Source organism: Panthera leo, chromosome F3 (assembly GCF_018350215.1).
Source record: "Panthera leo isolate Ple1 chromosome F3, P.leo_Ple1_pat1.1, whole genome shotgun sequence".
Lineage (NCBI taxonomy): Eukaryota > Metazoa > Chordata > Mammalia > Carnivora > Felidae > Panthera > Panthera leo.
In genome coordinates, this window is record NC_056696.1 from 17109144 (window position 1) to 17124153 (window position 15010).

Below are 15010 nucleotides of genomic sequence, written 5' to 3' on the forward strand. Positions count from 1 at the left end.
TTCCTAAACACCCACACTCTTCCAAAACTCAATCAGGAGGAAATAGAAAGCTTGAACAGACCCATAACCAGCGAAGAAATTGAATCGGTTATCAAAAATCTCCCAACAAATAAGAGTCCAGGACCAGATGGCTTCCCAGGGGAGTTCTACCAGACGTTTAAAGCAGAGATAATACCTATCCTTCTCAAGCTATTCCAAGAAATAGAAAGGGAAGGAAAACTTCCAGACTCATTCTATGAAGCCAGTATTACTTTGATTCCTAAACCAGACAGAGACCCAGTAAAAAAAGAGAACTACAGGCCAATATCTCTGATGAATATGGATGCAAAAACTCTCAATAAGATACTAGCAAATCGAATTCAACAGCATATAAAAAGAATTATTCACCATGATCAAGTGGGATTCATTCCTGGGATGCAGGGCTGGTTCAACATTCGCAAATCGATCAACGTGATACATCACATTAACAAAAAAAAAGAGAAGAACCATATGATCCTGTCAATCGATGCAGAAAAGGCCTTTGACAAAACCCAGCACCCTTTCTTAATAAAAACCCTGGAGAAAGTCGGGATCGAAGGAACATACTTAAAGATCATAAAAGCCATTTATGAAAAGCCCACAGCTATACCAATATTTCTAACTTTTTCTTCTTTGGCTCCTCTTAACTCTTAAAAACAAAACATGAAAGCCAGTGGTTCCTAAAGCCAGCTTATTATCAATTTGTGAAGTAGGGTGGAGGGCACTAAAATATATAATAGATATTCATGCCCATCCTGGACTTGCAGAATCAGAATCTTCCAGAGTAAGACCCAGGCAGCGGGCTCTTAATAAGCCCTGCCTCATTATTCTTAACTGGTGCTCCCTGTTTTGTTATTGAGGGATCTTACTTCCAGGGGCTGAGACATTTACCTAAGCCAGTCAGTCAGTAGCAGAAATAGAACTACAGTACAGATATTTTAACTCCTGCTTGAAACTTTTTGGTTTATATTTATTAATGAATGTCTACAGTGAATTTCCAAATTGTTTAAGAGTCGGCTTAATTTACTATGTTTAAATGGGAATGAATTTCACAGGGCTTCTACAGTTTCTCCTTATAATTACAGAATTTTTGCAGCAACTACTGTATTCCTGTTGCTAAAGTGCCCTTTGCTAATTATAATTAGGTCTGTTTGTTATAACTCTCACTTTTAACTTGGGTGTTTTGTTTTGTTTTGTTTTGTTTTGTCATTTAGTAGATCTCAGACCAGATTACCTGAACTAATTCTTCCATCTTTTCTTAAGTGAGGACATCTCCTCACTATGAAGGTAGAATTGTGATCTCCAGTGTAATTTCTTGATGTGCAGCCAGGATTTCTTGGAAGAGAACTTCCAGTAATGAGTGATTTAATTATCTGCCTCCTTCAGGTGGATACCTTTTTCTTGGTCAGCTCCTAATAAAGGAACAAGCTCTCCTGTCTGTTTTACAGCTTAACATAATTTTGAGCGAGCCGAATTATATTCTACCGCAGTCAAATGACTAAATATACTTCATGTACCTGAAGTCCTGGATATTTTGTTCCAGGATAGCTAATTGCTAAGAAGAAAATGGTTTGCTACATAAATAACAGTACTGTATTGAAAAAATACTGGAAATTCATTTACTTTTTACTTTCTAAAAAAAAGTGGGTAATTATTATGACTCCCTGGTCAGAGTTGTAGATTTTATATATCCTTGGTGTATGAAAGGAGAGGTGGAAACAGGAAAAGTATATTCTAAATTATTGTGGTTGCTATGCAAAAATATGCCTGTATAGATGTAGCAGGATTCTCACACAGAGAAGAGTCATGACACCAGGCTCTTCTTTCCAGGAAGCAACTTAATTCATGCCAACATGGGCTCAGTTGGGTTCATACCCAAAAAACTGAGCCTTGAACACCACATGGTGTAGCCTTTTATACATTTTCTACTTCTTTGTCTCCCCAAAACGGGTGATGTATAGACACACAGTCTGATTGGGTGGTCTCATGTTACAGGGTCTTGAGAGATGTCACATATGCACATAACCAGGTTGCCTTCCCTTATCTTGAGGTTTTTTTTCTCACCACATTCCTTAGGGAGGGCACTCCACCACATAAATACATCCTAAAGCTATAGAAAATAGGACCTTTTCAACTTACAACTGTTTTTAGCATTCACGGAAGATCGTTCATCAGAATATTTTGTTACACTTAAAAAATGTGCCATTTATGTTTTATTTTGTAAACATTTTTAGCTTAAGGATTAAATTTTCAGTTTTTTTCTTAAATGTTTATTTTTGAGAGGGAGAAACAGAACGTGAGTGGGGAGGGGTAGAGAGAGAGGGAGACACAGAATTTGAAGCAGGCTCCAGGCTCTGAGCTGTCAGCACAGAGCCTGATGCAGGGCTCCAGCCCATGAGCCGTGAGATCATGACCTGAGCCAAAGTCAGACGCTTAACTAACTGAACCACCCAGGCACCCCAAAGGATTAAATTTTCAGATTGCAGTTAAAAATTATTACTGTTTTCTTTTTTTTTTTTTTAATTTTTTTTAATGTTTATTTATTTTTGAGACAGAGAGAGACAGAGCATGAACAGGGGAGGGGCAGAGAGAGAGGGAGACACAGAATCTGAAACAGGCTCCAGGCTCTGAGCTGTCAGCACAGAGCCTGACGCGGGGCTCGAACTCACGGACCGTGAGATCGTGACCTGAGCCGAAGTCGGACGCTTAACCGACCGAGCCACCCAGGCACCCCAAAAATTATTACTATTTTCAAAAGCACATATATTGTTGTCTCTTCTAGTCAGGAATGTGATTTCTGGTCAAGCAAGTAATACGTTTATATGTTAAAACTTAGGGACACATTTGTAAATATGATACATGAGCAGATATTAATTTTCAATGGAATTATTTAAGGAAATAACATCGATAGCTTGTTTCCCTGAAATCTCTTCTATGACCAGTTTCATAAAATTGATCTGCTAACTTGAAATTCTGTTGCTTAGCTTTCATTATATGCTGTTTATTTCTCACCATTGTCAGGTCATATATCAATCAATTTATCACTGATAAATTGATCAATTTATCACTTTCAAGTTTTGCCATTTGCATTCTTAAGCTTAACTCATATCACTGTATTTCCTGTAGATTTTTAAATAGCCAATTTGTAGTTCCCCTTTAAAATAGAATACCAATTGTATACAAATCCGTACACATATACATACAGACATAAATTCCAGAAGACATTGGTGAAATTTGGTAGAAATAACCTATTTTCAATAACTTTCCAAGTGAACTCTCTATTTTTTTTTCTGCTGACAAATGTTCTGATGGAGGTATAGAAACTAGCCTGTAGTGCTTCTCAACTTTTGGGCTTTTATCCATCATTTTACCTAATTGCATCATATGTATTCATTTCTAAACGTTTTCTTTTTAATGTTTATTTTTTGAGAGAGAGACAGATGGACAGAGTGAGATGGGGGAGGGGCAGAGAGAGAGGGAGACACAGAATCCGAAGCAGGCTCCAGCTCTGAGCTGTCAGCACAGAGCCCGACATGGGGCTTGAACTCACAAATTGTGAGATCATGACCTGAGCTGAAGTCGGACACTTAACTGAGTCACCCAGGCGCCCCCATAGGTATTCATTTTTAAATTCATAAAATATCATATGATATTTCATGTACTTGGTAAGATGTTAATGGTAATTCACATAAAATATGTATTTATTTACTACTGTGGGGGAAATCTCAACTATCTTTGCTTGGTGGGTTATTACCTATATGGATATAACTTGAAAGGGATATTCATTAGAGAATTGAATGTGTTCTACTTTTTTTAAAATAACATATGATCAGGAGTAATAACTTTCAGAGAGATTTTTTTAACAACTTCATTTGACCACAATTTCTAAAAAAAAATATCTACTGAGCACACTATCAGTCTTATTTCTTAAATATATATTAGTCACTTTTACGATTATTTTCAGCTAGATCCTATACCTTTTAATTAATTGATGCTACAACACAATTCACAGTATTTTTAGTGACATTTAGTTTTGATGTTTGACTTTAAAAACTTTGCACAAGTAACAGAAACTAGTTTAATTTTTTTTATTTTTATGTTTTTTACTTTCTATAATTTATTTATTTTTTATAATTTAAATCCAAGTAGTTAGCACGTGGTGCAACAATGATTTCAGGAGTAGATTCCTTAAGTCCCACACCCCTCCCATATCCCCTCCAGCAACCCTCTGTTTGTTCTCTATGTTTAAGAGTCTCTTCTGTTTTGTCCTCCTCCCTGTTTTTATATTATTTTTGTTTCTCTTCCCTTGTGTTCATCTGTTTTGTATCTTAAAAGTCCTCATATGAGTGAAGTCACAAGATTCTTGTCTTTCTCTGACTAATTTAGCTTAGCATAATACCCTCCAGTTCCATCCACGTAGTTGCAAATGGCAAGATTTCATTCTTTTTGATTGCCAAGTAATACTCCATTATATATATACACAATATCTTCTTTATCCATTCATCCATCAATGGACATTTGGGCTCTTTCCATACTTTGGCTATTGTTGATAATGCTGCTATAAACATGGGGGTGCATGTGTCCCTTCGAAACAACATATCTTTATCCCTTGGATAAATACCTAGTAGTGCAATTGCTGGGTTGTAGGTAGTTCTATTTTAGTTTTTCGAGAAACCTCCATACTGTTTTCCAGAGTGGCTGCACCAGTTTGCATTCCCCCCAACAATGCAAAAGAGATCCTCTTTCTCTGCATCTTCACCAATATCTGTTGTTGCTTGAGTTGTTAATGTTAACTCTTCTGACAGGTGTGAGGTGATATCTCATTGTGGTTTTGGTTTGTATTTCCCTGATGATGAGTGATGTGGAGCATTTTTTCATGTGTCAGTTGGCCATCTGGATGTCTTCTTTGGAGAAGTGTCTATTCATGTCTTTTCCCCATTTCTTCACTGGATTATTTATTTTTTGGGTGTTGAGTTTAATAAGGTCTTTATAGATTTTGGATACTAACCCTTTATCTGATGTGTCGTTTGCAAATACCTTCTCCCATTCTGTTGGTTGCCTTTTAGTTTTGCTGATTGTTTCCTTCACTGTGCAGAAGCTTTTTATTTTGATGAGGTCCCAGTAGTTCATTTTTGCTTTTGTTTCCCTTGCCTTCAGAGACGTGTTGAGTAAGAAGTTGCTGCCGTCAGGATCAAAGAGGTTTTTGCCTGCTTTCTCCTTGAGGATTTTGATGGTTTCCTGTCTTACATTTAGGTCTTTCATCCATTTTGAGTTTATTTTTGTGTGGGGTGTAAGAACGTGGTCCAGGTTCATTTTTCTGCATGTTGCTGTCCAGTTTTCCCAGCACCACTTGCTGAAGAGACTGTCTTTATTCCATTGGATATTCTTTCCTGCTTTGTCAGAGATTAGGTGGCCATATGTTTGTGGGTCCATTTCTGGGGTCTCTATTCTGTTCCATTGATCTGAGTATCTGTTCTTGTGCCAGTACCATACTGTCTTGATGATTACAGCTTTGTAGGATAGCTTAAAGTCCGGGATTATGATGCCTCCTGCTTTGGTTTTCTTTTTCAAGATTGCTTTGGCTATTCGGGGTCTTTTCTGGCTCCATGCAAATTTTAGGATTATTTATTCTAACTCTGTGAAGAATACTGGTGTTATTTTGATAGATACTGCATTGAATATGTAGATTGCTTTGGATAGTATTGACATTTTAACAATATTTGTTCTTCCTATCCAGGAGCATGGAATATTTTCCCATTTTTTTGTGTCGTCTTCAATTTCTTTCAAGCTTTCTGTAGTTTTCAGTGTATAGATTTTTCACCTTTTTGTTTTTTCCTAGGTATTTATTCCTAGTTATTTTATGGTTTTTTGGTGCAATTGTAAATAGGATCAATTCCTTGATTTCTCTTTCTGTTGCTTCATTATTGGTGTATAGGAATGCAGCTGATTTCTGTGCATTGATTTTATATCCTGGAACTTTGCTGAATTCATGGATCAGTTCTAGCAGTTTCTGGTGGAATCTTTTGGGTTTTCCATATAGAGTATCATGTCATCTGAGAAAAGCGAAAGTTTGACCTCCTCTTGGCCGATTTGGATGGCTTTTATTTCCTTGTGTTGTCTGATTGCTGAGGCTAAGACTTCCAATACTATATTGAATAACAGCCACGAGAGTGGACATCCCTGTCTTGTTTCTGACCTTAAGGGGAAGGTTCTTAGTTTTTCCCCATTGAGGATGATATTAGCGTTGGGTCTTTCCTATATGGCTTTTATGATCTTGAGGTTTGATGCTTCTATCCCTACTTTCTTGAGGGTTTTTATCAAGAAAGGATGCTGTATTTTGTCAAATGCTTTCTCTGCATCTATTGAGAGCATCATGTGGTTCTTGTCCTTTCTTTTATTGATGTGATGAATCACATTGATTGTTTTTGTGGATATTAAACCAGCCCTGCATCCCATGTATAAATCCCACTTGGTCGTGGTGAATAATTTTTTTAATGTATTGTTGGATCTGGTTGGCTAATATCTTGTTGAGGATTTTTGCATCCATGTTCAGCATGGAAACTGTTCTATAGTTCTTTTTTTTTAGTGGGGTCTTTGTCTGGTTTTGGAATCAAGGTAATGCTGGCTTTATAGAAAGAATTTGGAAGTTTTCCTCCCATTTCTATTTTTTGGAACAGCTTCAAGAAAATAGGTGTTAACTTTTCTTTAAATGTTTGGTAGAATTCCCCTGGAAAGCCATCTGGCCCTGGACTCTTGTTTTTTGGGAGATTTTTGATTACTAATTCGATTTCTTTACTGGTTATGAGTCTGTTAAAATTTTCTATTTCTTCCTGTTTCAGTTTTGGTAGTATATATGTTTCTAGGAATTTGTCCATTTCTTCCAGATTGCCCATTTTATTGGTATATAATTGCTCATAATATTCTCTTATTGTTTGTATTTCTGCTGTGTTGGTTGTGATCTCTCCTCTTTCATTCTTGATTTTATTTATTTGGGTCTTTTCCTTTTCTTTTTGATCACACTTTTTTTAAAATCAATTTTGTTAATTCTTTCAAAGAACCAGCTTCTGCTTTCATTGATCTGTTCTGGTTTTTTCATTTTTCTAGCATTGATTTTGGCTCTAATCTTTATTATTTCTTGTCTTCTGCTGGTTTGGGGTGTTATTTACTGTTCTTTTTCCAGCTCTTTAAGGTATAAGGTTAGGTTGTGTATCTGTGACCTTTCTTCCTTCTTTAGGAAGGCCTGGATTGCTATATGCTTCCCTTTGCTGCGTCCCAGAGGTTTTAGGCTGTGGTGTTACCGTTTTCATTGGCTTCTATGTACTTTTTAATTTCCTCTTTAACTTCATGGTTAGCCCACTCATTCTTTAGTAGGATGGTCTTTAGTTTCCAAGTATTTGTTATCTTTCCACATTTTTTCTTATGGTTGATTTCGAGTTTCATGGTGTTGTGGTCTGAAAATACGTACGGTATGATCTTGATCTTTTTGTACTTGTTGAGGGCAGCCTCTACCAAATGTCCTCCCAGCAGGGGAACCACCTCTCCCCATGTGGCTGGGACCTCGCTCTCCCTTCCTGGAGATTTGCTCTTCCCACCAGAGCACAGACAGGTATCTAGTTGCAGAGTTTCAGACTCTGTGCTCCCCCTGTTTATAGAGTCCTAATGGAATTTAAACCCTCTCCTTTTTCCTTTCTCCTTTTTTTGTTCAGTCTCTTGCATATCTTCCTTTTCTCTCCAGGTGCTTTGGGGGAGGGGGTGCTTTCCCATACTCCCCCCATCTCTGTCCTCTCCCCACAAGCAAAACCACCTCCCTGACCTCTGCAGTTTTCTCCCCCAGTTCACCTCTCTGTGCCAAGTACCTGCTGAGTTCTCTGGTTCAGTTTGTGAAGATTGTTGTGTTAATCCTCGAATCGGTTTTCTAGGCGTGCAGGATGGTTTAGTGTTGATCTGGCTGTATTTCAGGGACAAGAGACACACAGAAAACTTCCCTGCTGTTCTGCCATCTTGGCCCCTCCCTCAGAAACATTTTAAATAGTATGAAGTAGCTAGAGGTGGACTTTAAATTAAAGAATTTTAAGATGTGCTTGTTAGAAGTATTATACAGTGATTCTCACACCCGGCTGTATATTACAATCACCTGGCCCCACCCAGACCAATTAAAGTAGACTTTGAGGTATTATTAAAGCTTCCTAGGTGGTTGTAACGTGCAGTTGGCTTGAAAACTTTAGGTACTGCTCACTTCTCAGTTTGGATTCATATCAGACTCCTGGGAAATTCTTAAAAATACAAGTGGACAGGCTATACCCCCAAGAAATTCATATTTCTTTGATCCAAGGTTGAACTGCCTCAGTGTCTTATAAAAGCCCCCCAGGAGGGGTGCCTGGATGGCACTGGGTCAGTTGAGCCTTTGACTTCAGCTCAGGTCATGACCTCACAGTTCGTGAGTTCAAGCCCCACATGGGACTTGCTGATGTCAGCCTGTCAGCACAGAGCCCTGTTTGAATCCTGTCTCCCTCTCTCTGCCCCTTCCCCACTTGCGCTTTCTCAAAAATAAACATTTAAAACAACAACAACAAAAAAGCACCCCAGGAGGTCAACCACTCAGCTGATGGTAAAAGAACTGGATTAGAATCAGGAAGCTTGTCATTCCAGTCCTAATTCTGTGAACTTAAAAATACCACCTCGCACATTTGAGGTGTTTTGTAAAATGGAGGTAGTAACATCAACTTCTGTACCTGACAGATATTGTTACAATTGAATTGCACAGGAAGTTCTCTGCAACAAAGTGCTATAAAGGTTGTAGTTAAGATTTTACCAAGTAATGGCTGCTGTGAAATGGTGCGGTTAGTTTGGTGCTAAATCCTATGTAGTTCTTAGCAGAAAGAGGCCACACCTATCTCTGAGACAGAGTGAAACTTGGGCTCCTTGGCTGTCTCCAGCATCTGTCATCCTAATTCTTAAAGCTGGCAGTACATTTTTTTATTCAGACCAGTCTGCTGGGGGCTCTAAGTGGCAGGGGGCAGGAGGTGGAGAAAAGATAGAGATGCCCCATCTGGTGATTAAATAAAAAATTGTGAGTTTCTATAATTAGTAAATCCTTCAAAGAGACGTGGCAGGCAACAGTGGAGCTGTTTACCTGATTTAATTTTTAAACTCTTTTTCGGTACTTGCCTCCTATATTCCGCCCCTGTCGTCTCTAGTGTTTAAGCTTCGCTAACATTTACCCATGTACTGAGTGAGGACAGAAGAAAGAAAGAGGGTCACCAAAGATGAATATACTCATTAACGGCTCCCCAGCATGACAGACACCTCAGGACTTCATCCTTGGATGGGGTAGGAGTCGTCTATCCAGAGTGTGTTAGTCTGCTTGCAGCCTTTCACCAGACTCCTCACCAAGCAAATTACATATGGTATCTTGAGTCTTTTAAATTCTCTCAACTGTATATTTGACTGCAAGTTCTTGAGTTGTGTTTGGGTTCCCCACCCCCCCTCGTTCTGCTTTGGGAGTACTTAAAATTTCAGCTTCTGCTTGTTTCCGAAGACAGTGATAAACATGTGATTGGTTTTCCTTTCCTGAGAACATCACCCGGATGCATTATACCCTTGTTTTCAGATTTGGAAAGAGGTAGTGAAGCTTCTGGGATAGTAGAAGATGAAAGAAAGCATGTCTGAATTTTAATGTTATTATTCAGAAGCTCGCTTTTCATGTTTAAGAAGGAACTGAATGTAATCTGTTTTTCTTTCCAAATAACCTGCAAATGAGGCCCACCAGCCAAAAGGAGTATGCTATTAATATCAATAAATTGTAGAAAGAAGCTATTTTGAGGAACATTTCATGATTCTTGATTCTCATGGAAGCTCTATTTCCTTGATTCCAACAATCCTATTCATTACATCTATTGATTCAGCTAATACTGAGAACCTACTCTGTTGCAGGTAGTGTCCTGAGTGATGGAAATACATCAGTAAAGATACAGGCAGGGTTCTGCCCTCATGTAACTTACAAGGAGAGAGAGACAGATAAATGAGTAGTTACACAGCAATGGATGGAGAGTCCAGGATGCTTTTAAAGAGCCCTAATAAGGGGTACCTAACCCAGCCATGGAATGCCAAGAAAACCTCCTTGGAGGAATTAGCATCTAATATCGGACCTAGAGAGAGAGGAGTAGCTAAGTAAAAGAAGGATGTTCCAGGTAGAGAAGACATCATACAGAAGGTCCAGAGGTTCAGGGCATGGTCTAATATGGGGGAGTTCCTTGAGAAGAACCTAGTTTTCATTTCCCCACAGCTATGAGATCACCAAAAAGGGTGGAGTTTGTGGGCAGTGGGTGCCACCAATGAAATCCCGGCATTCAGCAGAGAGAAAAGTGCTGTAGTGTCTGTACATGGAAAGGTGTCAGATCATTTAGCAGATGGTACATGATGTGGTAGCAACCAGCTGAAAGCATTATCAAAGAGGACCTTACAGCTTACCTGTGGGTCTAAGTCTTCTGGCTGGGATTCCCTGGATTAGCATTGCAGAGGAAAAACAGTTCAGCCCATCTGCTGTGTGTTTCTTCCTTGTGTGGCTCCTCTACTGTCATACTGCTACCCCACTCATGGAACACCTCACTGCTGACACTTCTGGGCACCAAATGTGTAAAGGCTTTTCCTGCAACACCAGCTGGGTGACCTACAACATAACTCAGTTCTAACACTATCTACCTTGAGATCCCACAGGTTAAGGGCTCAGTACCCCAAGCCTGCTACCACTGTACTTAAGATGTCAAACACAAGTAGGTCCCCAGATTACCCACAACTTATGTTCATTTTGGCTACAAATCAGAAGTTCCCATAACGCCCCTCCTTAGTTTCAGTCAACTTGCTAGAGCAGCTTATAGAACTCAGGGGAACATTTACTTACCAGTAATGTAGACGGTTGACCAGTTCCTTAAGAGACACATAAAGGCGTGTCATATGCTCAGTACATGGATGTACATGCTGCCGACCTGGAAGCCCTGAACTCCATACCATCGGGACTTTTATGGAGGCGTACATTTTAATGTAGGCGTGATTAATTATGATGAATCAATTGATAACTCCATTTTCAGCCCTTCTCCCTTCTCAAGAAAATGGGAGTTAGTAGGGGAGAAATTCCAAGCTTCCACGCATGGTTTTTCTTTCTGGTGACAGGCTCTCATCAAGGAGCTACCTTAAGAGCCCACCCAGGGTCACCTCATTAGAACAAAAGACACTCCTACCACCTAGGAAATTATAAGGGTTTCAAGAGCCCTGTGTCAGGAATTGGGGTCAGAGACTTAATATTAGGACAAGAGATGCTTTTAGTGTTCTTATTACTTAGGAAAATACAAGGGTTTCAGGAATATCTGTGCCCATAACTGGAACAGAAACCAATATGTTTTCTGTTACATCACAAGCATATATTTAATGTTGCACAAGTTGATATATTAACATATACCTTCTAATGATAAATTGATACAGTCTCACACATTTCTTAACTAATGGTCTTTTGGAGCCAGTTTAGTCTGAACATTAAATATTAAAATATCTTCATTGTTAATTCAGCTAACCTTTAAAACAATCTTATTCTGACTTTAATAGCTTCAGATTTAAGGAAAATGTATAGTATGCCATGGTCATTTCTAACACTGTCTCTGGATATAGACTACCTGTTTTTGAATCTCAGCTTCAACCATTTGTGATCTTGGGCGAGTTGGTGAACCGTTAGCAATGTGCCTCAGTTTCTGCATTCTCATGATTTAATTAAATGATATTTTTAGTGTTCTAAAAACAATTATTGGCATATGTTAATTGATCGTAAATGTTAGTAGCTAATATCATCATCATCATCATCATCATCATCATCATTGTTGTGTTTTAGTTCATCAGTTGGAATTAGGTCAAGCTGCAAAGAAGACTTCACACTGCTCTTAACCCAAGTTATTCCTGCACGTTTTAATTGCCTGTTGCATTTTTCTGCAGTGTGTGATTGTGGGGAGTCCCAGCAAAGTAACTTGACACATTGTACCAAATAGTACTCTGTTCCCTAACCTTTGCAAGTGACTTGTCTCCCCAAATCTATTGATTTTTTTTAATATATTTCTTTTAAATTTTCAGAACACCTCCATGCCATATTGAATACATAGTTGGTGTTCTATACATATTTGTTGAATTTAGGCTAATGTGTTTTGGGGTTTTTAGAGATCATTTTTATTTTTTTAAAAAAGAGGGTGGATTGGATCAATGGAAACTCTAGCAGGAGGTTGGAGGGAGAGAAGGATCGAGATCAGCTGGTAGTTAGAGATTGGTGGGAGTCTTTGTCTTCTTTGTTTTTATGAAGGGCATCAAAAATATCCCCACAGCCTGGGATGGGTTGACTGATAATTGTAGCTGGAAGACTGAATAATCCAGGGCTTATCATGACTTAATGGGATTGAAAACAGAAGGGTGATTGCTAATGTTCATTACCAATAGGGCATCATAAAATGCTTTCCAGGTCACACCTCTCCTTTATTAGCCAGGGTTAATGTGTTGCTTATTTATATTTCTATCGCCAGTCCTAGTTTAGGAGTCCATTGATGGAGAAATGACCTATCCATCACTGTAAACATGCAAGTGATTATATATACTAAGCAGTCTTCATAACGCCTGGCACACAGATTTGGTAAATATTTGTCAAAACCTCTCATTTGACCTATTTCTCTTATTTTACCTCCTTTGTTACTAAAAGGTTTATTTAATTCAGATTTCACAAACTACTAAGAGTTTTTCCCAGAGTCACTCATAATTAAGAAGTGACTTTATTCAGTAGTTCATTTATAAAAACAAATGCAAGTCGAGCAAAGATTAAAAAAAAAAAACACCCACAACCAGACAGATGCATTCATATGTTAAATCTATTTCTTATCCTCCACATTCTTGAACTGTTTCTACTCATGAGAAAAGTAACAAATGAATCTATAGTAAAAATGGAAAACATTAAGGAAACTGGGGGAAAGGGAAGGCTGGAATCATGCAAGTTTTTTTGTAGTTTATACTATATTAGTCAACAGGTAGCAGGCCTAAGGGAGGACTTGGCCGTGAGGGCTTTCAAACCTTAGAACTTAGATGAATTTATATGCAAGGCTGTGGTGAAGGTCCCGGACATCTTTTTTAAGCTGCTGCTTTGTTTTCAGTGCTGCAATCCTGACCTCTAGTGGGCATCCAGAAACAAAACCCTAAACCTAGAATACAACCTGATTTTACTGGGTACGCCATCAAACTCCATTATTTAGTCATCCTAAAAGATGGAATTTTTTTTTTAATTTTTTTTTAACGTTTATTTATTTTTGAGACAGAGAGAGACAGAGCATGAACGGGGGAGGGTCAGAGAGAGGGAGACACAGAATCTGAAACAGGCTCCAGGCTCTGAGCTGTCAGCACAGAGCCCGACGCGGGGCTCGAACTCACGGACCGCGAGATCATGACCTGAGCCGAAGTCGGCCACTCAACCGACTGAGCCACCCAGGCGCCCCAAGATGGAATTTTTAAAATGCTTACTCTATGAGAATGAAAATAAGGTAAAATACTTTTGGGTTAATGTGTTACACTATTCTTGCTATTAGACCTCTGTGTTAAGAGCAGCCAGTATTTCTTTTTGTTTGCATGGGAATTATCTCACGCTTTTTGTGTGTGTGTGGAAAAATGCATTTTGTAGATCACAAAAGTAAGAAATTTATCTCACCCAAAGAGAAGCTCAGAGGGATTATGTTCTGGTTGCCTGATGTACATTAGAAGCTGCACCAAACCTGAGTGGCTTTAAAACAATGATTTTGAAGCGGGACATGTTGATATTATATGTAGCCTCCTGATATGATATGGACTGACACAACATTGATTCTGTGTTGTTTGTGCCAAGAATACATAACCTAAATCTCATCATAAGGAAACATCAGACAAATTGAGGGACATTCTACCAAATAGAGTCCTGTACTCCTCGAAAGTATCAAGTTCATCAAAGACAAAGACTTTGATCTGCCATCTGTCCTAGATGAAAGCAGACTGAGGAGACATGACAGCATAATGTAAGACATGGTCCAGGATTGGATCCTGGACCAGAAAAGGACATCAGTGGGACATCAGACAAAATTTGAATACTGCTTTCATGGTTTTGATAGTTGTACTGTGGTTATGTGAGACGTTGACATTTGATGAAGCCAAGTTAAAGGTATGCCGAGATTCTTGGCACTATTTGTGCACATTTTTTCTAAATCTGAAATTATTTCAAAATTAAAGGCTTTTAAAAATTAAAACAACCATTCATTTTATTCACAATTTCATAAGTCAGGAATTTCAGAAAGATTCAGCTGTGTGGTTTACCTCTGACCCACATGGCAGCCACTGGGGCACCTGAGGCTGCAGGATTCACTGTCAGGACGACTTGTTGATCCACGTGTGTGGCACCTGGGTGATTCTTGGCCTCTGTTTCTTTTCTTTTTTATAATGTTTTTATTTAAAACAAAAATTCTTTTAATGTTTATTTATTTTTGAGAGCGAGAGACAGAGCATGAGCAGGGGAGGGGCAGAGAGAGAGGGAGACATAGAATCCGAAGCAGGCTCCAGGCTCTGAGCCATCAGCACAGAGCCTGATGCGGGGCTTGAACTCGGGAAGGGAGAGATCATGATAACTGAGCCACCCAGGCGCCCCAAGATTTTTTTTATTTTTAAGTAATCTCTACACTCAATATGGGGCTCAAACCCACAATCCCGAGCTCAAGAGCCATACACTCTTCTGACTGAGCCAGGCAGGCACTCCCTTGGCCTCTGTCTCTTATGGATGGCATTTTGTCCTGCAGACCCTTTACTTTTTGTTTAGCTTCTTAGAGCATAGGGTCTAAATATAACTGGTGGTGGCTGACCTTCACGTGGTGGGAGTGGGGGGGAGCACTCCAGGAGATGGGGAGTGGAAGCTTTTACCCTTAAGGCTTGGGCCCAGAATATAGGCATAACTTCACTT

General features: G+C 39.0%; 1 protein-coding gene across 9 annotated transcripts in view; it reads left to right on the forward strand.

Annotated features, from left to right (window-relative positions):
* The window catches only part of RABGAP1L (RAB GTPase activating protein 1 like), a 755410-nt gene that overhangs the window by 516329 nt on the left and 224071 nt on the right, over nt 1-15010 (forward strand). The gene's annotated exons all lie outside the window — the stretch shown is intronic.